We start from the raw sequence: 25,047 nt of genomic DNA, 5'->3' as shown, positions 1-25,047 counted from the left end.
ATGTTGGCTACAGTAGGCTCCAGCTCCCGTTAACGTTTCTTAATTCCAAACTGGACAACCAAAGAAAGAGTAAATTGAAGCGAATTTCTGAATTTCTGCCATGATGACTTCTTATCAACCTCACAACAATGACAAATCTAGAAATCACTGTTCCTATCTGTTTGCCAACAAATTGTTACAATATGTAATTAAACAAATGGGATTCAACTTGTTAATTATACTGTATCTCTGGAGATAATTACAGATGTAACTGCAGGTATATGTTTCAACAGTTATCACAGTCAGGTTAACAGACTTTCCTGGGTTTCCATTGTCTAGGTTCATGCGCGCACACACATTCTTATACTTGCTACACAGTGAGGACTTGGTAAAAATACCTACAAAGTGGGGACACATTTCGGGTATAAGACATTCCTGCTCTTATACCCAAATTTTTCTAGGATTGTGGGAGTGGCATGTACAAGCTTGTTGGTTTCTGTAATGCTGGAAGTGAGGATGATGAGTAGAGTAGGATCCCTTCAGATAAAACTCTGTAAGCTACAGTTTTCATCCTTAGCTCAGTAAATGCACGTGTCATAGCAAGTGGCTGGACATCACCTAGCTCAAGTTCAAGTTCAGCTCATTATCTCATAAGATTGTCACCTTTTTGAAATACATTAGGGCTTTTCACAGAAGACGTCTTTCCTTGCCGTAGCAGGTTACTCAAATCTTCCAGTAACCTGTTTTTAATAATGTCCAGAAGCATGTGATGACTAAAAAAATCCTTTATATTCTGCTCTTAGAACCTCTCTCAATCTCACCATACACTTATGCACATACGCATGTACCACATTTACACCTACTCAGCTCCTGTATTTATAACTATAATTGGAGTGTGCTGAAGAACTGAAATGAGACATTGTAGGTACCTATAAGTGCAGCTGTTCCCGAGGGACTGAAGGGCATTCATGCATAAGAGCAACTCATTGCTGAGGCCAAATTAGGAAGGAGCGTTAAATCCATCTGCATACAGAATTCATGCACGACCACACTCAAACTGTAACTTTGATTGCTGTTTTAAAGCACTTGTCCCCTGGGAAATTTAAAATAGCTCTTAAGGACAGGAACACATGAAATGTTGCCTTTACTCTGTACATATACAATAAAAAAGGCAACGCTAAAGTTTTGAATGTGCACACTGTTTAGCTACTGGCAGTATACTGTATTTTCAGGTAAATTTCCCAGTCATTTAGAAAACAGGAGATAAGGGGTAAAGGGATATGAAGAAAGTTGTGATATAACCTATTACACAAATTGTGGTCATTACTACTCTCATTGTGAATAATCAGCATTTTCATCAGAGATAAGGACCTACCTCATAATAGCAGAGAAGGTCAAGAAATACACAAAGAAAGGTGACTCAGTTATCGTGCTCAGTGTCTGAGGAGCAATAATTTCTTCAAAAGTCATATAAAATCATTGACAAGACTGCAATTAATCATACATTGACTTCCTCAATTTAAATGTTATATAACTACAGTTATATAATGGTTGCTGGCAGGAAATCAGTGCATGCTGTGGGTTTAAAATACATACAGTATGCTTCTGCATATACCATTATTTTCTGCATACACAAGCAGCTACATTTGGTAAATTAGAGCCAGTCATCACAGACAGACATTATCAGGATATAATTAAATCCATATACTCAGTCAGGAAGCAACTGAACTGTTAAAGGTGAATAACAGCAGTTAATTTAGCAGGATTTTAAAAGTTATACAACAGCAGAGCTTCTCTATTTCTGGCCTGCTGCAACAGGTGGGTAAGAGTCTGATAAACAATAGTTTTTAGCACATGTCATGTAAAAATAAAAAGAAGGGGGCAAAAGGGAAATCTCAAAGGTAATCTCACACATGACTTAACATGAGATGAGTCCTGCCTCTAAACAGGAAACACAGGAGAGTGGTGAACACTGAGGAAGAGCTTTCATAGTCCATCACATCAAATGTTAGCTTTCAAGTTCTATTTTTGTTTGATTTTTTTCCTGCACACACCTACTGTCTGTACTCAGACACATGCAATCTTGTCAGAGAAGTGGAATTTCTGAGTTATTTTTTCTCTGCTTAGTGCAGCTGCACATTTATTTTTATACTGGCAGCGGATCAAGAGTAGTTTTAAACTAGAGTTACAATAGGGGTTGGTTGCAATGGGGAAAATGAAAGAATAACCAATGGACCTAAGTTCCTAATTTTAATTTTAGCTAACTATTTAAGGGTCATGTTTATGGCTGACGCTTGTCCCAGCTGTCACAGGGTACATCCTGAACAGGTCACCTATCTATCACAGGGCTAACACTGAGACAGACAACCATTCATCCATCCATCCGTTTTCCTCCCTTTATTCCATTCAGGTTTGGGGGGGAGGCTATCCCAATTGTCATAGAGCGAGAGGCAAGATTCACCCTGGTCAGGTCGCCAGTTTATCACAGAGAGACAACCCTTCACATTCCCAAGTTCACCAATTAGCCAAAAATGTGTGTGTTTTGGACTGTGAGAGGGAGCCAGATTATCCAGAACTCTGTACAGAAATATCCCAAGCCAGCAGGTGAATTAGCCCCAGGACCTTCTTGCTATGAGGCAACATTGCTCTCCACCACACCAACGTGTGGAGAAAAGGATGGATGAATATAGCTTGAAGCTTAGTATGCAGGTTTCCATTAGGAAAGCTCCTACAAACCCATTTTACCTGCATTACATTGCATGCTCAACACTAAAATAAAATGAAAAATGTCCTTAGTTTTAGTCATTTCCTGAAGAAGCTGTGGGTGCATATGTATTCACTGAGACTTGTCTATATATAAGAGTTGACCATGTTCACAAATTGTTGCATGTGTACTGTTTTACCTGTTCAGAACTTCTTAAAGCAGCCATACGAATATCAAAAACTAAAAAAAAAAAAAATGAGGTTGAAAAAAAATACATAATGGAAATAATAATAAAAAAGAATTAAAAAAATCTTTTTGCAGGACCTTTCATTCAAGCATGAATGCGATCATGCAATCATTGTCCAGAATATGACTAGCCAAAGCTGTGCAACAATCATTTCAAATATTTTCCAGTTCTCAACTGGCCAATCAGAGTACATAATGTTTTACATGTTCTGGGTTTTGATGATTCATTGGGGTATAGGAAAAAAGACACACACACACTAAAATCTCCAGACTGGAGTGCTTTTAATAGAGCATCAAGTAGTGGCTCCTTTATGATCCCTTTATGGGAAATATAATACCTGCATGGAGAAGTCAGATTGAGAGTGCTGATTGAAGTGGTTACATGTTTCCTGCACTTTTGTATTCTTTCTCAGGGCAGCCAATCACTTATCACGACTACTTTACGCAGAACCAGATGCCCACTCAGACCTCTCAAACATAAGTGACCAAACAAAGCAGCAAGCAAAGAGAGGGGCTTAAGTAGACTCAGCACAGGTGCAAACAATAATTAATCAGCACAGGTGTTAGCACTGAGCCTAATTAACTCAAAACTGCTCAGTGGAGAAAACACAACCGGGAAAGACATTTAGTGTAAAAACACAGGGAGACGCAAATGTTTGCTTTTCCCTGGTGTTTCTTTTTTCTTCTTTAGTGTTTCAGGTTAAACTTCAGGCTGCATGAGACAATCCTCTCACATGGAGCTCGGTCAATATTTCTCGCAAGAAAATGAGCTTGAAGACAGAGAGACTCACAGACAGGAGTCAGGATAAGACCACATCAATCTCTTGACTGTGCAAACGTTCGTTTGAGTCTATCAGCCTCGATCCCCTTTCTGCTCAATCTATCGTTTATATTGAGTCTGGAGATGCATTCAGTGCAGCTGAAATCTATGGCATCATAGAAATGGAGCTCTAATAGACATGAATGTTACTCAAGAGAGTGACAAGAAATCAGAAAACTGTTATGAGTTACTTGGATTGGATAAACAGTGTATATTGTGTTTACTCTGTTAATCATGCCACATGCATCACAGGTAAAACAAAGTGATCCGCAAACAAATATGCAAGAAAACAGGAAGTCACAGTTTACTGCTGTGAACAGGAAATACTTGTAACTATACTGTGCATCCTCTGGGCCGCTTCTGTCATTGCTGTTGGGGTATTAGAGTCTACGCTTTAATGTGTTTTGGGTCTTCTGTAGGAAGGAAACATCTGGCAGCGGGTGTTTTCCCTCTGGAAGATGTGGTTTATATTCCTGTGAAGTTTGTGTCGTGATGTGGAAAACTGGTCTCAGCAGGCACATCGTGCGCATTAACAGGAGGGGACAGGAAGACTCCTTCCTCCAGCCCTAAAACCTGCTGCCACATCAGACAGCTGTGCCTTTCCAGACCCAAACAGTCAGCAGCAGCCATTGTCAAGAACATGAGATTAAACCCTTATTCTGTCACAGGCCACTTTCCACCCTGATAACGTCCTTAAAAACGCATTTCCACCATGCATTGTTATCTATCACAAATCTAATCTCTGAATACTTTGGTGTCAGCAGGAGGAAAAATAGTAAATCAAATCAGCTTGGTATTTTATTGCAGTACAGTAACAAATTGAGCTGAATCAAGTGTATAAGGGCAATTTTTCTTTATCTTCAATCAAAAAGGATTTCTTCATCATGATGTTCAGTTATTTTTTTATCTAGAAATCAAGGCCTAACGCCACAAGAAAGTAACAGTGTAACGTAAACAACTTTATCAAGAGCATAAGCACTTTTTTTTTCTTTAAAACTTTAAAGATTCAAAGGAACAATAGACACAGACATACATTACAGCTATGGCATTAGAAATGATTGTATTTCCAGGTTTAATAGGGACAGGGTTTTTTTGTTGTTGTTGTTTGGTACAAGTTGTACCATATGACAGAAACTCTCCACTAAACACAGGGATGGGTGTTTTTATTGGAAGCAGTAAAAAGTGTTATATAGATGTTGTTATTGGCACTTCTCCACCAGACACCAAATTGACTTGGACTGTATTTGGAAACAAAATGTTCTACCATGTTCTTGTAACACATTTACATATTTTTACCCCTTATCCACCTTTATGGTTGTTTTAGAATAGCAAAAGAGGAACTTCGGCACACGTCTAAAGTGTATGATTCCCTACAGTTTCACTCCAATAATCAAATTTATATCAACTTGGTTGTTTGTTTTGTTTTTTCCAAACAGGAAATTCTTCCCACCCTCATATGACTTTAGCCCTGTTTCGGCCCCAGCTCAGGCCACCTACAATTATCCTATATGGGATCTCTTCTTGATCCTTTAACATAGACATCAGAATCAGAAGTCACGGTCCCAGCCAGAGAACTCCTCTTCTGCCTTCGTCTGATCATGAGGGAAGCGATCAAAGTTGATGTAGCAGGGACCCTGAAAGAGGATGAAATGTTAATGAAGCTCATAAAACAGCCTATCCCGTAATCTATTTCTAATCAGTAATATTACACACTCTTAAATCCCCTCATTTTAACAAAGTTTGGCTAGTGTGAAAAAGTACATCTCTCCAAATAACACCCACATAGTCCCAATGAAGCAAATTCAACATTTTTGGGGAGTTGATAATTTATTTTAAAGAAGCATTTACTTTTGAATGAAGCATTTAGTAACATTTTTTTTAAATGTTCATTTGAAAGCATAATCCTACAGGTTTTTTTAAAGCTTAACACATGACTAGGAAGAGGATGAGGACAAGAAGAGCAAGAAACTGGAGCAACTACGATAGGCTAGTTTTCTTTCTGGGGGCGGTAATGACATTTGGACTTTCTATTTTTTCATGTTTATGCAGTGTGTAATAACCTTTCAGACCCAGGTTTTGTTAATATAGTCTGAATACACAGTGGGTTTCATGTATCAAAAAGTTCTTTAGCCACTGCGAAAACCAGTAATATTTGTTCCACACAATCCTGCCTGCGGTCCTTCTTTTGTTTCGCTCTCTCTAAACATGAAAAAGGGTTCTGCTTTCCACGTAAGAGTAACACTGGTTTGACTTGCCTTGCGGATAAGCCGTGCTGTGGGAGCCTCAAGCTGACCCACACGCAGCTTGTGCCAGTTCATACTGCTGAACCACCTGAAGGTAAAAAAGGAGGTTTTGTCATTACTATTACTATTATTATTATTAAACATGCTTTTATAATCATAAAATAATAACAAGGTAAAAAGGCTCAATCAGCGGTGTAGAAACATAATCCATAATGACAAAATCACCATGCTGTTTTTCTGTATAAAGAACTTTAGACTGCTAATCACTTCCCTATTTTTCACATAGTATATATTTATTGTAGTAAATGTACTCACTCTATAGTAATACCGCTATAATAATCACGCAGCATTGCATGTGCTATGCACTTGAGGTGGAAAGGTGCATAATGTTTATCATTACAGATTAGTAAATGTATAAAATTACTGTTGCCTGTTCAATATACACTACTGTACAGGCAGCAGTAGGTGACCAAAGAAGAGAGTGTTGCCATGGTTACCTGTGATGCCGGACATCTTTGATCCCATTTTTGGTGTTTCCTAATCTCTGACCAGGCCGAGGTCTGAAAAAATGCATCATTCAGAGAGAAGGCAGTTCAGAAACTGCTTTTGGTTTCATGAGCTTTCATTTTTCAAGAGGTGTGTATTATTACAAATATATTTCTATATAAATACAAATGCATCTAATGATGGAATGCTTTGTTTTTCAGACATTTTTGTCATTTTTCATTATTCACACTGTACTTTGAGGCACTGTGGCATTTCCAAACAAGCAAACTCACCGACCAGATTTTGGGGGAGTTTTAGGTTTTTTTAGGTGCACCTGCTTAACTGCTTGTGAATTCTACTTCAAATCAGCCAATGATATGGAAGCAAACCAATGCATTTAGACGTGCAGTTCAAGCTGAGCATCAGAATGGGGGAGAAAGGTAATTTAAGTGACTTTGAACGTGGTTGTCAGTGCCAGACGGGCTGGTCTGAGTATTTCAGTAACTGACAATCTACTGGGATTTTTTCCCACACATCCATCTCTAGAATTTATAGAGAATGGTCTAAAAAAGAGAAAATATCCAGCGAGCGATAGTTCGCTGGGCAAAAATGCCTTGTTGATGCCAAAGGTCAGAGGAGAATAGCTGGCCTGCTTCAAGTTAGATAGGAAGGCAACAGTAAATCAGATAACAACTGGTTACAACCAAGGTAAGCAGAAGAGCTCAGGAAACTGACATTACAATTCACACCAAAATTGGATGATGGAAGTTTGGATAAAAGCTTTCTGTTCTCGATTTCAGATGCAACATTTGTATAGTAGATTCAGAATCTGGCATAAACAACATGAAAGCATGGATACATCTTGGTTGTACCAGTGGTTCAGACTGGTGGTGTAATGGTGTGGGGCATTTTTTCTTTTTTTGGCCATTTAATAATTTTGTGTTTAAACCAGGTTGTCAAACATAAGGCCTGGGGACCAGAATTGGCAAAGACTCCAATCTGGTCCACTAAAAGGCATAAATTTAGAGACTTTTAAACTTTTAATCTCATCAGTTTTACAGCTTTTGATAAAGACCTTCCCTACAGCCATCCATACTATACTTAAGTAATTAAATCCACTCTTCTATAGAAATGTCAGTTTTTACATTGAATTCACAGTCAGCAAAAACAGACAAAAACACACATTGACAAAAACTATATTGTATACTTACGGGACAGTGTGTGCAGTGAACTACTAGATATAGTTTTCTGTAATTTTACACATTTCATTGGTCCAGCCCACTTAAGATCAAACTGTGGCCCACGATGTAGAAATTACTTTGAAGTCTGTTTTAAATGCTAAAGCCTACCTAACTATTAATACTAACCATGTTCATCCCTTTAACACCTCAGTGTACCAATTTTCTCATGGCTGCTTCTTGCAAGCTAATATGCAATAATGTCACAAACCTCAAATCATCTCAAACTGATTACAGTGAGTTCACTGTGCTCAAACGGCCTCCACAGGTACCAGAACTTAATGTAAAAAGCACTTCTGGGATGTGGTGGAACAGCAGATTCACATCATGGATGTGCAGCTGACAAATCTGCAGTAACTGTGTGATGCTGTCATGCCAATATGGACCAAAATCTCTGAGGATGTTTTAAGCACCTTGTTAAATCTATGCCACAAATAAGACAAAAGGGGGTCTAATCCAGTATTAGGACGGCATAGACAATGAAGTTGCCACTGAGTGCAATTTTCATACGATCTAATTCCATTTTTCTTTTTTGCAAAATTATCAGTGACCTACATGAAAATGTAATCTATGTGCTCTCAATAGACTCAGCTGTTCTTACCTGCACAGTTTACTGATAATGGACTTGGCTGCTTCGCTCATATAAGGTGCATAATGGAGCTCCCCATCCAAAATTTTGGCATAAATCTTCTGGGGCTCTGAGCTTGAAAAGGGAGGGCTGGCCATTTTAAAACAGAAAAAAATGTGTTGTTAATAAATGTTTAATTTTTATTAAATGGTATTAAAAAGACTGAAACCTGAAATTGTGAGACACTGAGCTCTGCAAAAGCCATACAGTGCTGCTGCCATCTGCTGGTCAACATTAAGGTTATTTTATGTGTCTGTTGTTAAAAAAAAAAAAAGTATTATCATTATTATTACCTTCCCGCCAATAGTTCAAAAATCAGGATGCCAAGAGACCAAAAGTCAACTGCAAAGTCATGTCCCTGGTTCTTGATGATCTCTGGAGCCATGTACTCAGGAGTACCAACAAATGAGTAGGTTTTCTCACCCCGAACCAGCTCCTTTGCAAAACCAAAGTCAACCTGGATGATGATAAGCACCCACACAAGAATCAAATGTGATGATAAAGTCTTCATTAACTGAAATTCACATAAAAAAAAAGTTTGTGTGCTTCAGAAAGACGCTAAAGACGCACCAGTTTGATGTAGCCCTTTGCATCCAGCATCAGGTTCTCAGGCTTTAGGTCTCTATACATGATATTCTTCTTGTGGAGGTAGGCATAGGCCTCCACCACGCAGGCAGTGCAGAACACAGCGACAGGCTCGTCAAAACGACCTCTAACATTCGCAAAGATGCAATAAGTTGGACAACGGTTTTCTAAAAAAATTCTGTAAACTTCCATCTGCTACAGCTTCTACAAAAAAGTATTTATTTTAACTTGGGAACTCCAAATATAGAGCATCATTTCACTTTTCATCTTACACTTCTTTGAGTTTGGTCCAGATTTCCCCACCACTACAGAACTCCATCACCATGTAGATGTATCGTGTGTCTTTGAAAGCTCCATGAAGTCTAGAAACAGCGAGAGCAGAAAGCATTTTCAGGTGCTCTGCGCTCAACCAATGGATTTAAAAGACTGCAGTCCACATATCTTTGATACCTGACGATGAATTCGCACTGCACAGCTTTAAGGATCTTCTTCTCAAACAGCATGTGCTCTTCCTGTCTCTTGGCAACAATGTGCTTCTTGCTGACTCGCTTCACGGCGTAATATTTTCCATGGGGCAGGGTGGTCATCTTAGAAGAGCAAAAACAGTCAGCAGTGCTAAATATTTGACAACCCCAGTTCCAAAAAAGAGTCGAGACAATGTGTGAAATGTTTAAGTTCTCATGTCAGGCTGTGTAACAAAGTAATATGGTTGGGTATAAATCGAGAATCTTAGACAGGGAGAGATTCTCAGCAGGGTAGAGGGGCAGAGGGGCAGCGATTAAAAAAAAAAAAAAACTGTGTCAACAAATTGTGGAACATTTGTGCCATCAACATGCCATTCACAAGGAGAATGGGGTTCAAGGGCTATCATGGAAAGAGTAAGCCATACATGAACAAGATCCAAAAACAGCTCTGCAGGACAGAGCTCATTTAAAATGGATAGAGGAAAAGTGAAAAACTGTTCTGTGGTCAGACGAATCAAAATTTAAACTTCTTTTTTGGAAAACATCCTGTACTCTGGACTAAAAAGGAGACAAATCATCCCAACTTTTTCAAGACACATTGCGGCCATGAAATTCAAAACAAGCTAATATCTTTTTTCTGAAAATGGTACATTTCCCTATTTTCAACTTTTGATATGTTTTGCTTCTTTTATATCATGATTAAAATACAGGTTTGTGAGATTTTCAAATGATTGCATTCTGCACTGCATTTCACACAGTGTCCCCACATTTTTGGAACTGGGGTTGTGGAATTACTGCAAATGAGAGAAATATCCATATATGTTAGAGTACATAAACGTTTAGTGGCTAATGCGACAGTAACTAAAATGAGGGGTTAGAGCTGAGCACAAGTTAGCTGAACAACAAATTATATTTTTTTTCTGACTGTGGGAGTAATTACCTTTAGCAGTTCACAGACTATCTTATACATCACATCAGTGTTTACAGTAGGCTGACATAGCCTCTCTTTACAACAGCAACTTTGACATGCCAGTGCAGGGTAAACATGGCTATAATTATTATGTCCTTTTTCCATTTCGATAGCTCAAACGGTTGTGACACATGGGACCATAATACATCATCCATTACGACTGTGTTAACCCTGCTCTGGTGTGATGGTTTCTACCATTCTAATAAATGGTAAATATATATATATATATATATATATATATATATATATATATATATATATATATATATATATATATATATATATATATATATATTTTGTGTGTTTTTAAACCCAGACAAGATGCACAACTGACCAGCGCCACACGGCCAAATCCTCCAACTCCAAGTGTGACAGGATCTCCTTGATAGCGACCCTCCTGATAGAAGACTGGAACCAGATCCTTCAACCTCAGAGTGGAGCTGGGGCTGAGAAAGAGTGGTGATTTTATTTTACCTTTAGATTTGTTTTCACTAATAACGGCTCGTTGAGCTTATTCTGGTGACTGATTGTTGATTTTGTAACATATTTTAACCTTCACCTTCAACAGCCACTCACCTCGACTTTTCTGGAGCTTGCGCCTCCTGCATCACTTTTGAGCTGGAAGTGAAAATAAATTTGACAGGATATGAGCAGGAAACTAACTGGGGCAGTCTATTTCACCTCCACGTCACACTCTCGGTAAGGTGGAGGAAAAAACAAATTGTGGTTATGCAATCAACAGTGCTTTTTTTTCAATACATACTCATCAAAGAGTTCCAGGTGCTCTACGGGAATTGTTTCTTCAAATACCCTAAACAAAAGGCATCATTAGTCAACCTGTGCATCTGTAAGCAAGTGGGAAAACACAACAGCAATCACACTGTAAAGCAACCGAAGAATTGTCCTCTCCAGGAGCAACAGCTGTCACTGCAGAGCCTGAGCGAACACAACTATCACATTCGGTTACTGTCGAATATGAGTGCTGGGTCAGACTCACTCCTTGTCAATGGAGAAGCAGGTAACAGGGCCGTCGGCAGTGCAGGTTGCTGTCCTCAAGACCTCGCTGCAAGACAAAAAGCATTGCCAAAATTCAAGTCTGTGGAAATGCAGTGAATACAGCTGCAGAGAACCTCATAGAGATATTTTAATTGAATAACATATATTAGCAAATACTAATATGTAGATTAAAAAATATGCAATGTGAAAAAGTACTGCATTATTTTGAGAAAAATGATTCCCAGTAAAATTGCAAAGGTGCTACATGTCCTGCAAATTAGAGGCAGACAACACAAGCTAGATGATATTTGATATTTATTAAAAATCCAATATCCTCCTTGTATAATCAAAACAACCTCTGTTATTCCACCAGAGGATCACACACACACACACACACACACACACACACACACACACACAGTGTTTCTGTATGCATGCACCTCTACTGACAGCCAGAGCAATAAATTTGCTTCATTGACTCGTTTGCATGCAGCAGAACTGCGCAATTTAGGGAAAAACATGGTGTTTCTGTCACCAGAGAGCATTTAGAGGATAATCTGAAGAATCTGCAAAATAAAAATGTCACAGCTGACAGCAGCTGAGGAAGGCGCGAGGAGCACATCGTGCTGCACGAGGCTCTCGCTAATGTCCTCAGGCATGTGTTGTGTCTCCATGGTTACCGTATGAGGGCCTGTTCCCCGAAATGCTCCCCTTTTCCCATCCTGCGAATCTGCTTCTGATGACCGTTCACGTTCTTAGTCACCAACACCTGAAAGGGAAACACACACACAGGCAAACAAATGGAAAGAATAAACGATATGCACACAAGAGAAACATGAGTTTGTGAAATAGGCTGGATAAAAACTCTGGGTGTGACTGGCCAAAGATGCACATTAAGATATTGTTACCTCTCCTTTGAGGATGATGTAGAATGCATTTCCTTCTGTTCCCTCTCGAACTATAACATCTTTGTCCTGGTACTTCACCTAGAAGAGACAGAATTAAAAATAATATTAAAAAAATATGTACTTTCAGATTCACTCCAAGAGCTAAAAACAAAATCCTTGTGTTCAGCGTATTTGATTCTGTTGTACTGTAGCAAAAAAAGACATCAAGGTGCACACCTCCTCCATGGAGTCAATAATTTTGGACAACTGGACATCATTCAGGTCCTTCAGAGTGTGGGCCCTGTAATGGCAAGTGGGAATTTAAAAGAAAATTAGAAATAGGGAAAGCATTTGCTCCATTAGTGCAGCGAAAAATACCAACACTGTTATGATAAAGTTGCAAAGAGAATCTGAGGAGTCCGGATGAAAATTTTATCATGGCTGCAGAGTCTAGAAACTCACGTCTTCAGGAAGCCCATGAGCTGTTCTCGTTTCTTCTTGGACTTGTTGGTCATAATGCTTCTGTAGGTCTGTCGCTCCATGCACCACAGATGCACAGGTGTCTTTGCTGCAATATGAGCACACGATAATGGAGATGAAAATAAACAAAAAATAAAAAGAGTAGCGGATTCAGTTAGCTTTGAAGCATATTTTAAGATTAAGACATTTGAACTCTTGAATTAATTTAACTACAACTGTAACAAAAACTGATTGAACCTTTAAAATTATTGGGGTTTGATTGGATTGAAAATTCACAAATACTGTTCAGATGTAATAGATGAAATCTGAAATAAATTACATAAAACCATAGCCAGATGCACTCTATCACCATCGCAGAACTCATATGACAAAGTGAGATAAATGATAGACAAGCTTGCTGCAGATGGGAGAAAACTGCCTTCCCACGGGTGGATTGCATTGTAAAGGGATGTACTTGAACACACCGTTTTTTCTACACTGAACCAGGCACCTTTGTTACAAAACTACTGTGACTGAAAACCTATTCTTTTTTTCTGTCGCTGTAAAGTTATGTTATTGTTTTGGTTTTTGTCACATTTTACATTTCATTGTCCGAAAAAGCTGCTACCTTTCATAGCACAAGGCATGTCCATTATACCAAAATGCGACTCTAAGAGTTTGTGATAAGCAGCAACATCCTCCTTCACATGTTTTCTGCATCCGTTTTGGGGATTTTGGACAACCAGTCCCAAAACCACACTAAGCCAGTTTCAATCAGGATACTCTTTGGGTCCTTTCAAAATAAGAGTTTCTTCTTTTTCAGAAGTGCTATTGGTAGTCAGTTTGTTCTCCCCTCAGTGACTGTAAGGTGTCCAAATACCAAAGCAAACTATGATATTCTCTCCACCATGCTCTAGAGTTAGGTTGACATTTTGTTGTTAACATGCTGGGCAGTTTTCCTCCAATGTACTGCTATGTATTTCTGTCAAAAAGTTCATCCATTATCTCATATGTAGAACATATGTGGTCATATATTATACATACATACATGTCTCCACATAAATTACATTATACTATATAATTACAGGCTGACCTTTGACTGTAGCTGTCCTTTTGCAGTTGTACAGAATCGCCAGCTCTCCAAAAACATCACCACTAGTTAGAGTTCGGAGGTCACGGCCAGACTGGCTCACAGAAAGCTCACCAGCTATAAAGAAAGAGAAAAAAAATTTCAATATTAAAATTTGCTTGTTTGTGAAATGATGCTGTTGTAACGAGAAGTTAATAACCCAGTTTTAAAAATCTTCCATATATACCTGGAGCAATGGCAGATAAAAAGACAGACATTCATACTAAGGTGTGCGCCCACCTGCCACAATGTACATGCTGTCTCCTTCAGAGCCTTCCTGAATGACTTCATCCCCAGGATTGAAGTGAGATACCTTTAACAGGTCCACCATCATGGCTATTTGCTCATCATCTAACCGGCTCAGGAAGTCATTCTTCTGGATAGCTTTGACAATTAGGCTCGTCTCACTGCCAATAGAAAGTTCAAAGAAGTCATCTACAACATACAAACTGGGTATTATATAAGTTGTTGGAAAGGTGCTGATGCTGACCTGACATTTTTCTTCACCTTCGCCCGCTTAATCTCCAGGTTCTCCGGGATTGGTTCTGAAGCTATGACAGCTGCACGGCTCTTCCTGACCTCAGGTTCAATCTCATTACCGGTCTGAGAGGGAAACTCTGTAACAGAAACAACTGGATGGTTACAGATCGCCATTATAAATTGCATCAATCATGTGTGTAAGTAGATGTGTCCCTGTTCTGTGTTCCCGTGAAGAGCTGCTTACCGAGATCATGATACTGACTCTGCAGTTGTTGCAGGTGTTTCTCTTTCTCGGTGAGTCGTTTTTCTGTGAATGTGAAGAAAAAAACCCACATATTAAGTGTGCAAAACACATTAAAAGTGACGATTTCTGTGCTATGTATATAAAAGATGGATATGGGTCTGAAACATGAAGCCAACATGTTAGTAAATTCTCTCTAATGGCCAGCAGGGGTCCACTCCTCTGAGTGAAAACGTAATGAATGACCCTAGAATGACCCTAGTTGTCTCTTGATTTATGACTTCGCTAAATACCTTAATTGGAAGTTTATTTTATGAATCACTGGTTTTGAGTCTTTGAGTCACATACTGATGTCACTTTTGTCAATTAAGATCACAATCAAAGACAAATAACATAAAGCATACATTGGGCATGGATACATTTATGACTGATAAGTCATAAAGGTATGTAATGTCATCCATTCATGAGTATATAATGTCATCCACTTATCAGCCTGATCCATCTCTCATTGTGGTTTAAGCCCATAAACCGATGAGTGACTGCATGGTTTTCTACATTTGTACTCTGTGTTTTATGTACTGTGGGGCGATGCTAATAACTGATCCATGCTAATAACTGATCTCTGGCCATGATCAGAGAAAAAAAAAGTCTAACATTTTAGTTGCATCCCTCCAACATTTTACACTCATCAATCACGTAATTAGGTACATGTTGCTAGTACTGGGTTGGATCAGAGCTGTCTTAATTCTTCATTACATAGATTCATCATGGTGCTGGAAACAATTCTCAGAGACTTTATTCCATATTGACCTGACAGCATGACATGATTTTGTCACATGTCATCCATGGCATGATTTTCCCATTCCACCACATCCCAAAGGTGCTCCATTGGACTGAGATCTGGTGACCATGCGAGACATTTCAGTACAGTGAAACTCTCATGTTCAAGTAACCAGTTTGAGATGACATGAGCTTTATGACATGCCACATTAGCCACCAGAGGATGGACACTGTGGTCATAATGGGATGGACATAGTCAGCAAACAATGCACATCTAGTACTAAGGCACCCAAAGTGTGCCAAGAAAATATCTCCCATGCCATTACACCATCATCACCAGATCATGGATCCATGGTTTGATGTTGATGTGAAATGCTGACCATCTACCATCCAAGCAGCAAAAGTGGAGACTTATCAGACCAGGCAATCTTCTCTAACCCAGTTTCTGTGAGCACATGAAGTTTTCTGTTCAAACTGCTTCAGCCGTTTGTCTTGACCATGTCTACCTGTCTAAGTTCCACTGATTCCACATCATCAGTAAAAGTCCCGTAAAGGCCTCATTCTGGTTCTCTAAATTTGAACTCAACCTTCAGAACTTTAAGAGCTCCACCTTTAATTCATGTATTCATATATATCCCCAATTCACACTAATATTCACCTCAATGAACCTGCTATTGCACAATGAAGTCTCTACAATATTTAAAGCTTATATAGTTATTGTTGTACTCACCTAGGTCCTTGTTTTGCCTCTGCAGCTCCTTGTTGATCAGACATTGCTTTTCTAGCTGCTGCTTCAGCTCCTCTATTTGCTTCTCCATAGCTACAGAGGGAATAAGAATTTTTAAAAAGGAAGATTTATGGGAGAATTTCATATAACAGGAAAAAGAGAAGTTGTATAAATTATGCACCTGAACACAGACATAAAATGTAGCCCCAGTTGTTGTGATATTTGTGGAAACCCCTACACACAAAGCCATAAAGGGTGATATTTAAACTGTAACTGTGTTGATACCTTTTTCTCAAAGCACTGAACCCTACTTCACTGGCAGCACACAGCAAGAGCCCTGCTGAATAATGCAGACTAATGATGGACATTCAACGGGGTGCTTTCTGAGTGCTGTCACACCCTGCCAGCATTTGCTGAAGATCTGTTACAGTTTCTGTGACTGATAATGACACAAAACCTGTCAAAGCTGTATAAAACCCCTTTAAATGATAGATCTTGTTTTCCAGGCTTTGCGTTTATATGCAGATTATTTATATTTGCTGGTTGTGGGTTGTTACACTAATGTGAGACATAAAAAACTCTCTGTGACTATGCATAAGCAGGTCATATTAAGTGACAGATTCATTAGCACTGCTGCATGAGATTAACAATGAAGTTAACCACAAGCCAGATCCAATACCTCTCTTAATCGAGGTGACCTGTTTAAAGAACCTCTGCAAACAAGATTCCTTTTCTTTTTTCTTTTTTTAAACACCCCAATCAATACAAACACACTTGGATATCTGACCATTTTACTAAACACACAGTAAAAACCCAGCTGGAGAGGCTGTTTGCCTGTGTTCACGGCACACATCGTATGACCCCAGGTTACTGCTGCCTCACCCTGAACATTGGACAGGCCTAAGATTAAACTAAACTCATAAAGTCATTTAGTAATACACCAGCAGAATGTGACAGGGAAATATAAACAGCTCCTGTTCTGCAAGGGAGCATGGGCACTTAAAAAAAACATGTACAGCGGCCTAAATTAGATATTTTTCCAGGGATTTCAGTACAGAAAGCGACGTGACTGCAGTGCACAGAGCTCATAAATGTGTTACAGAAAAGAAAAAGACCTTAATGGTCACTTTACACAGATCATAAAAATATGTCCCTACATGCTTACTTGAATATCAGATTTGCCTCAGGGTGGTTCGTTAAATTGTCACCAAAGCACACACTAAGACAGAGCCGTGCACAAACACAATTTGTAAACTTTCTAGGAACTTGTAGCTGTTGAGAAAGACAATCTGAGCTGATTGAGATGATAACCTTTAGTGCCTGCAGGTCGACACTCAATGGGGGAAATTGCTCAGTTATTCTTCAGCCCCGGGGCAACTGATAGGTAGGTGACTGTACTTCTGTTTGAATATTTGCTGTTTCATTGGTCCATGTTTGTTATTTTTGTTACAATGGTAAAAAAAAAAAAAAAATCAAAAACAAAACAGGTTATTATTTAAATACTGAATGAACTTTAAAAGTGAGCAACATTCATTTAACATGCGTATATTTATATATCCGGTAAATGATCCTGGAGGATCCCAGGAAACATGATATTAAAGCAGACAACGCCAAAAAAGGAGAGAAAAAAAGAAAGAAAAACAGAGATTTGTGTCTGCTTTTCAGCTGCACAGCAGGAACATGATGCCAGCTACCATTATACTGACACAGCCAGCATACAGTCCACTTCATACTGCTTCATTATTAATTCATGGCCATGTGTAACTACAGCTGAATTCTCATAAGATACTCTGTAATAGAAACCTGGAAGGAAGTCATGCGCTTTGTCTTTATTAGGCAGCCTTTTCTCAGATATGACGTTTTGTTAATCGCTGTAGTAAATCAAAAATAATAAAACTTAAGCTAAACCGATGCTGATCTGTACTTTTAACACAGCGGTAATATATTTAAAGAACTGATAAACGCCTGAAGGCGGCCTGTCTGACCTAATCTACAACTCTGAGACACTATTTGCACGTAATCTGTGGACGAACAGACTGAAGCCACACTCACCTGCAGGCATGGTGTGATCAGCAGACAAGGTGATCTAATGTCCTGCCTATGAAGGCCGCATGGATCACAGGAGCCAAATAATCACCTTGTGCTGCTCAACGATATCCACTTTTCCACTGCAGAGAAGTTTTTGGCTTTCTGTGCAGTTTTTCTGACCTGCTTGAACCCCAGATGAGCTACAGACTGGACACACCTGAGCAGACACACCGCATGCAGCCTGCAAACTCTCTATCATTACTCCTTCTTCTACTTTTCCTGCCACTGCATACTTTCTCAGCTTACATTTCCCCGTCTACAGCTTTACTATTTTTACTTCTCTCCAGCTCTCTCTCTCTCTCTCACTAAATCTTTCCTTCTTTTTCTGTATCTATCAATCTCCACGGCTCTGGTGTTGAATCATTAACCATAACCTGAGGCTCCTCCTATCACACCAGGTAGAGGAATACAGGCAGCAGGAGTACGAGAAGGAGAAGAAGAGGAGGAGGAGGGAGGAGGAGGATGAGCTGGAGAGAAAGCTGGGCTGTAAAAATTATGCTCAGTTGAGAAAACACACAGCTAAAGTGTGATGTTGCAGCACGTTACTCATCCCGAAAGAACACATCGGGCAAGTAGAAGAAAAGCGTACCAGGGTGCTTCTTTTATACCTCATTCACATTATTTTGTTACCTTAAAAAAACAGGAACTGATTTGTGATTACTGTGACGTTTATTAGCAATAATTGTTTCTCGCTGACGCAGATGACAGAGAAGAGAGGAAATTAAAGTGGGAGCACAAGCAAACAAGTCACTGAAAAAGCTGCCACAAAGTGGAACTAGAAGCATAAAAGCTGCACAAGTCCTCACTCTTCTACCTTCATATTTTTGTCTTTAGAAAGAAAAAATGTGTTCACAAAAAGCACCTTTCTTCCAAATGGCTGCATTCACATAAGAGCTGGGGTAGTGTTGAACTATTTTAGGGTAGATTTTATCTGCCAGATTCGGAAAGTGGCTACTCCTTCAGGTTCCTGTTTTTCCACAGAGTAAATGCCACTGGATGTTTTCTAGGCCACAAATGACTCTAAATGAGGTTAGAGGGTTAGCATTGTGACAAAGGGCATGGGCCTTTATTGTTCACAGTTAATTATTGATATCTTCCTGGTTAATCTGCGACATTAATGACTAGAGCGCTCAGAGATTAAAGGCCTTGGATTTCAGCGGTTCAAGTGAAGGGTAACTCAGTGACAGGCAGCATATAACATTTTTCCACTACAGGTCAAACCTGGTGATACGTGCTATAACAAAATAAACCTGCTGCGACTTGCTATCGATCGCAGTGAACGGCCACTTGAAGCTTCCAGACAAACTCAAGATGTAAAAATCACCAGTCAATCTTTATCACCCTTTAATTGTAGAGTAATTACAAGATACACCATTGAATATACAATGCCCAAATATTGTACCATTACATGATACTGCAATAACACCGTGATTGTCTTTACAGCCCATACACAAAATTTAAAAATAAGGCGTGAGTTTTAAAAAAAAAAGATATTAAAAGGCAGGTGAATGTGGTAAACATGCAAATAGCTGATGGTTTCGTGACATTCATGAAAAGCCTCTTTTACTTCTGAAAAAGCAAAATTAAATTCTCATCCACCCTCACGCTGACAATTAAAAGCCACCAATTAGCACCATTATCACCTATTTTCTTCATGCTGATGATTGAAAATACTTCATTTTATAGCCAGCAGTGGCTTCAGTTAAAAATGGCATGAATCCTACACTAATACCACCTAGCACGGTAAAGTGAGCTACATATTAATCAGTGCACTGTTGGTAATACAAACACAAAGCTGATGTAGTGTCTACTGATAATAAAAATACATTCAGTACACATACATGCTGATCTGGTCCTTGTGCGATGCTTACAATACTTAATTACAATTTATAGCAGCAAATACTGAAGCACCACACAGGGCGTTACTGGTCTTTACCCAGTGTCGGCTCATTTACCACTGGTGTCGTTTACTGTACAGCATGCAGGGTATAGACACAGGAAAGTTTCATCCTTTAAGGCATGCCACAAACCCCGAGGAAAACACTTCTTGAAGGCTCAAAACTAAATAAGCATTTGATGCAAAAGGGAAAAAAAACATAATTAGCAAGAAGAAAACAACAATAATGCTGTTTTTAATTTTAATAACCAACTCCTTTTAAATAGCAACAAGCAGAGCACTTGAACTCTACAGTGCAGTCTACATACTACAGGTGTGCGGTGCACGGACGGCCTTTGTGACTGAAAGTAGGTAGCAATCAATTGACCAACAATATTTTCAGATTGACTAAAATGTATTAAATACTTCAAAATAGCTTTAGTGATTTCACTTCACTGTCATTTTTTATTTCTACATGACTTGAACATGAACCTGAGGTCATGAGGTAGATGAGCAGAGTTGCAGCTGCAAATGTTGTATTACTTCAGTGTAAGTGCCTTCATATTGCTCGTTAGTCCTTCATCTGCACCTCTCTGATACCACAGGCTTGCTTCATTTCCTCCCGGTGTTCAAAGACTGCGTGCACAAACTGGCCAAACAAGCGCTCCATGTAGCTCTCACCTAGAGGAAAAAAACCCTGCAAGAAGGCAATGTGTCCCCCGTGGGCCGTCAATACCAAGGCGACATTAGGAAGATCCTGAACTACGGACACTGGGAAGGCTGTGAGAGCAGGAAAGAAAAAGTCCAAATGAATATAAACAGACAGCAGAGTAGACACAAAGCAGACACATGAATCGGAAACCTTTTGTAACCCGGAGACTTCAACGTCCATGATTACATATAAAAAAGGAATTGTGCTAAAAAGAATGAATTTATCTCTATTATATTAAGAAATGTCTCAATCATCTGTTTTGACGTCGCTTCAGTCCATCTTAAATGAGCTCACACACAAAGATGAAAGTGTTTGAGAAAGTGTTATCTTGCATGTGTGGATGCAGTATTGAACTGTATTCGCTTACATATGTTTTCAGTAGTGTTCCTGAGTCTGTGGCAATGAACCCACTGGCATCTAAGGGCCTTAAGATATCAGCCTTGGTTTTTAGCTTTGTCACTTGCATACAGAGAGTTTGCTTGATTCTCTAAAATTCCAAGATCATTTGCAGCTTTATTTTGAGAAACTTTACTGTCAACTATTTGTTCGTGTAGTCTTTAACAGAGTAGTAAACGCTGCCCCACCTTTACTTCTGAGAAACCTAGACACTCTTGGATGCTCTATTTATACCCAGCCGTGTTACTAATGTTCCACCAGGTGTTTTCTTTAGCAGTACACTTTTAATATGATGTCTTGTACAACTTTCAGTAAAGCATTCAGTTTTACACAATGTTCCCAACTTGTTTTTTGTTTTTTTCGAATAGGACCATAAAATCAGAAAAACGTCACATTTATTAGTAAACCATTACAGCTGTTATTTCCCCTTTGCAGTTCTTATACTGACACACCTCTCCTGTTGTGTACTCACCAGTTTGTGGAGAGAAAGGGTCATCAGCGGCATTGAGACACAGGATGGGTACGGCTGTATTGGGGAGCTTTTTGCCTGGGCTGGCATCGCAGTAATAATCCATACATGAATTATAACCAAATATCAGAGACGTATAGCGTTCGTCAAACTCACGTATGGTCCGAGCCTACAAGGGGGTGTGAAAACAAGATGACGATGAATGGAAAGTCAATTATACATCTAAGAAACTGACAAACTTTGAGTCATAATTAATCATACCTTCAGGACATAGTCAACATCCACCACTTTCTCTAAAATCTTCCTGTGCCTGTGAGAAACAGATTTTGGGGTTTTATTTAACTGGATTTACAAACGCAAAACTGTTAGACAACATTTATGAACCAAAATGTATCCAACCTGGTGACAGCGCGGTGCAAGCATCTCGTGATGTGCCTGTTGAAGAGGAGCCAGTTGAGCGGTTGCTCCATCGAGTCAGAGGACTTATGTGCATCCCAGGGTACGGAGATGGTAATACCAGCAACCAATCCTGACTCGGTGTGCTTACGGGCCAGGTAGTTTAACAACACCATGCTGCAGCAGGGTGAAAAGAAACGAATCATGCAATTGTTAAAAATAAATAAATAAAAGAAATGGAGGAAAGACACAGATGGCAAATCTAGGCCCAGAAATGGAGGTCAGCGGAAACACTATGCACCAACTCACCCTCCCAAAGACACACCAGCCCCAAGCACAGGAGCACTGGGGTAGAGCCCTTTGACATGCTGCACCACACACTCAAGATCTGAAGTATTGGCAGCACAGTAGGTGACTGGTGTCTGAAGCAAGCAGAGGGATACAGGAGGGGAGTTACATGCAGCGCTTAAGCCTCAGATCTTCTGTTAGTTCTATTGCTGCTGTGAAATGGTGTATCAGTGGAAAAGCTTAAATTACTACTTAAACACATAGAAAATACTTTCAATTCACTTTTTTTGTTTGTTTGTTTTTTAAAATCTGAAACTGTTTTAAATTGCAATTAAATACATTGGCAACCCATCTACCAAAGGCTAGAATCCTTGCAGCGGGGATCAGAGTTCAAGACCACCACAGTTTCCTGCTTCTCATTGCTCTCCTCCCGCTCTAAAAACCTCACTTTCCTCACTCAACTGGGGTCCTTCAGAGTGTGTTGACATGTTACTTACAGATTTTAAAAAACTACTTTGACATTATTCTAATTTATTAGGTATTCATTGTACTTACCAGCAGCTCCTCCCCTCCAAGACCTCTGTTGTTGAAGACCACACATCTAGGAAGGAAAGTATTTATGAAAACTGCTTCGAGCAAATACCGGGCACAAGCTACATTAAGCTTCCTGCTTAATGTAAACTTTCCTGTTAGCGCTGCTTCAAGATCACTTCATTTTGTGTGAGGAGTGCAGCTGACCTGTAACCGTGGCGTGTGGCCTGGCTAACGGCGTGAAGCACATAGGACTGCTGGCTGTTTCCTGTAATCCCTGGGAGGATGAGCACTGTGGGACGCGTGGAGGATTCTGGGTAGGTCAAACTGGCCTGATTGTCCACCCAGTCAAGAGAGATCTGACCACCATCCACTGTACGGATCAGCTCACTGGGAGATGAAGGGACGAGACAAGATATTCATTATTTAATTAAAGGTTTAGATTAAGATTTTTAACCCTCTTGTAAATAGTGGTGAACTGAAAAAGGGGGAGGGGCTTCTTCCTACTTGCGATAACCGACAGGGGGTCTGGACTTGAGGGCGGCACAGACCAGCGTTTGAAGCCGGCCTCCCCAGCACCACGGAGTGGGACTGAAGCGCTCAGCTACCACAGGACAGTGCTTGTAGAGGAATGCACTGAAAGCCTCACTGCAAACCAGAGCTGGTCTCTGAAAGGACACAAGACCAGATGAAGGCGTTATAAAAGCACAGCTGCTTATAGATTCACACCTGTGAGAGACAAGAATACATCCAAAACACACCAGGCGAGCAGAACAAGGTACAAAGAAAATAATGGCAGTATCAGTGGTATGTAGATGTAGTGTGACCAGCTCTGCAAGAAATACATCACTTGGAAACTTTGATGTGATGTTACACAATAGCATTTGATTAGCGAGTAGCTAACAATGAGAAAATAACTCTTACCAACGTTTCAGATATTTGAAAATAGTATTCAAATATAATCAGTTCAAAATTCATATTTTCTTGTCTACAGTCTGTGAAGATATTTTAGATATTTATTTTTTCTGCATTTTCTACATAAACAAATTCTAGTATTGGCCATACTTTGAAATTATCCTCACTTTAACTGCTTAAACTTTAGTACAACACTTATTATGAATATAGCTGATATACTGCTTATTACCAAATTATCAGTCATAACCATGATCTACTTCCAGTCTTATTTATGGAATCAATAAAAAAGAGGCTTTAATTTTGTAGAATAAAAGATAATATCTCATACACTGATAATACACATATTACAATATTATAACCTACAGATTTAATTTTATACAAAATAAAGTTAATTTAAAAAAAGATTCAGAGCTTTGAGTACAAAGCTCTGAATCTTTGTACCCAAACACTAAAAACTGTAAAATTATGGAACAAGAAATGTTAGATAAGCTTAAAAATGTAAATAAATAAAATGGAAAAACAGGTTTTTAATTAATTAGAAAAACAAAATACCATAGATAAAGTCGAATAGGAGTTAATAGGATATACTGATCTTCATTTTAAAGGAAATAAAATGCTTAAAAATCCAACTAAACTGTAAGTCAAAGCGGGTATGGCGCTGTCTTTGCCGCTAACTTCGACCGCAGAGACTGACCTGACACTCGCGGCCCCACAGATAGTACATTGCGGCTGTGAGGGAGCAGATGATCACCGTGTACGGCCTGGAAACACACTCCCAGTATGTTCTCCATACCTCCGCATGAGTCAGAAACATGACAATGAAGTACGGTTGACAGCTGAGCTGCTAGCCGACGGCGTCGTTAACCGACACAACGGAATAACAGGACAGAAAGAATATGATATTTAATGCCCGACAACCTGCCTTCATCAGAAACATCTAACGTTCAATATGTTGCACTCCGACTCTTCCCAGCAGCCTTGGCGATATTACGTTAGACGCCGGTAGCCATCAGATAATAGTCTGGTGTTTTCTCCGGGAGCAGCTGCTTCCTAGTTCTCACAGGCGAAGCTCCTGATTGGACAAAAGCTCCAACTTCAAGGTCAACGTCATGGCTACGATCCGTGTAAACTACAAATATGGAGATATGGTTTTTCTTTTGCTTTCTATGGGGTTATTGAAAATGAGTATATGTATGTGTATATATATGTATATATGGATAGATAGAAAGACAGATATACATATAATTAATATTTTTTTTTTTAAAAATACAAGTAACATATAATGTAATTGTAAAGAGGATTTCTGTAGTCTGT

At 39.3% G+C, this 25,047-nt stretch overlaps 1 pseudogene; it reads right to left on the bottom strand.

Moving 5' to 3' along the window:
• Positions 1–5,220: 5,220 nt before the first annotated feature.
• Positions 5,221–25,047, bottom strand: part of LOC134643620 (uncharacterized) — a 36,760-nt pseudogene continuing 16,933 nt past the window's right edge.

This window comes from Pelmatolapia mariae, linkage group LG15, assembly GCF_036321145.2.
Source record: "Pelmatolapia mariae isolate MD_Pm_ZW linkage group LG15, Pm_UMD_F_2, whole genome shotgun sequence".
NCBI lineage: Eukaryota > Metazoa > Chordata > Actinopteri > Cichliformes > Cichlidae > Pelmatolapia > Pelmatolapia mariae.
Note: the sequence above shows the minus strand (reverse complement) of the source record. Positions and strands in the feature narration are given on the sequence as shown.